We start from the raw sequence: 1,960 nt of genomic DNA, 5'->3' as shown, positions 1-1,960 counted from the left end.
CGACACAGTTACATAGATTCAAATTATATCGCTTTCTTATCAATTTGACTACTCGCTATATTTTTAGAGAACCTCCAGGTACATAATTTTGCATTGTATTCTATTAATACATATCTAAAAAAAGCATTTTTTTATATTGATGAGCCAGTTCTCTTTATAGACCCAAATGCCATATATATATAATGTCCCATCTTAGTATTTCTTCTATTCTCTTCTTTATCTTAACATCTCCACATTATATACCACTTCTTACAACATCTTCTTATATGATAATCCCATAATTTTATATACTTGTTTGATAAATGCTCATTTTATTTAATTTCTTTTAAGTGACTCTCTTTGTAGATATACTTTAGGGGCTACACTCAAGCAGTTTTCCAGTGAGGAGAATACTGCGACTGTTTTTGGAAGACATGCATTTTGTTCTTTACCCTCATTGTCTAATGAGCCGTGAAATGAATGATCCCTAACGTCATGGCTTGTACTTGCACTGAATAAAATTTCTATTAAGATTATCTTTATGAGTTATACAAATTGGTGAGCGAGTATTTCCGAGCAACAAAATAACCAAGAAAATCCCTTGAGATTACTTAGAGTAAATTGCACAAATCATTGGAAAGAAGATATTTCTTGTTCTCTAGTTTACTATGTAGCTATTTTGACATTTGATCCTTCAAAACAAAAATAAACTTTTCAACACAAAAAACAATCAAATCATACAAAAAAGAGCTACAAGTTTAAAGGCACTCACATAAAAAAGTAGCACTCAAAACAACTAAAAAGCCTTGTGGTTTTGAGAATATCCTCTTCTCTATCCATATGCAAATGGCTATCATCTCCATCATCTATAGATGCCCCAACTTTAGGGGTAATAGGAAATGAAACCAGTTCCAACGCTATCTCTTGCCTAGCTCTTTGGGCATCCACTTCATTCACTGACTCCAAGCCAATAAATGTGCTCTCACTCTCATCACGTGAAGATCATCGCCATCAAAGTTCTGTGTGACTGACACGGAGCTCACTTGATCACTATAAAGAGTATCATGAGCCACAAAGACTTTTCCTTTTCTATAAGAGGCTCTCCCAATTGCAAGACTACACCAAGATTTAAAAAAAACAAATAAACCACCTCTTCAATCACCACACAATCACTTATGAAAGTTTTATTCTATACATTTCCATTATTCAATTTCGTAAAATACAATGGATAAAATTATTGCAATAAATTCAATGAAACAAAATATTGCAACCCCTTTATTTCCATGACAAAAATAAATGCTACAACCTCTTTATTTCCAAGACAAAAATAAAAGCTCCAACCCCTTCATGCCAAAACAAAATGCTCCCAGCTTGCCCCACCGATGTCGATGGTTTGGGACAGTTCCACTGACACCGATGGCAAGCTGGGGCATTTTGTTTTGGTCATGGAAGACCTAAATAATAAGATGGAATAGTTTTGTTGAAGATCTCCCCAACAGTAAACTATTTGATGAATATCAACCTAAAATTAGAACTATGTGATGAAAAAACCATCTCAAAATATTAGGTTAAACTTAAAACCAAGTGATGAACATATTTAAACAAAATATCCTTCAATTATGGGTTGAGAAGAATATTGGACTAGTATATTTTGTACTAAATTGGGGGGTGGGGGGAGGGGGAGAGAGAGAGAGAGAGAGTGAGTGAGTGAGTTTGCATCTCCTATTATGAACATAGTGACATCCTTGTTGCATTCCCTTACTTGTTAAGATTATTAACAAGATATATTCCAGCAGTGAGTATGTGGTTAGTGCTTGTTGTTATTACACCTAGCCTTGAAATCAAAATTCCTTAGGGATAAAGGGCTTGTAGATGTTGATAATTGTTATTATGTTAGAGGGTGAAAGCAGTTTAGGGCTAGAGGAGATAGAAGGAGACAGAGTAGGTGGTGAATATGACGAGCATGTTGTAAGGTGACATA

The sequence above is a fragment of the Adiantum capillus-veneris genome, chromosome 13 (assembly GCF_014529385.1).
Source record: "Adiantum capillus-veneris isolate H3 chromosome 13, ASM1452938v2, whole genome shotgun sequence".
Lineage (NCBI taxonomy): Eukaryota > Viridiplantae > Streptophyta > Polypodiopsida > Polypodiales > Pteridaceae > Adiantum > Adiantum capillus-veneris.
The sequence above is the reverse complement of the archived record's forward strand: the minus strand, read 5'-3'. Positions refer to the sequence as shown.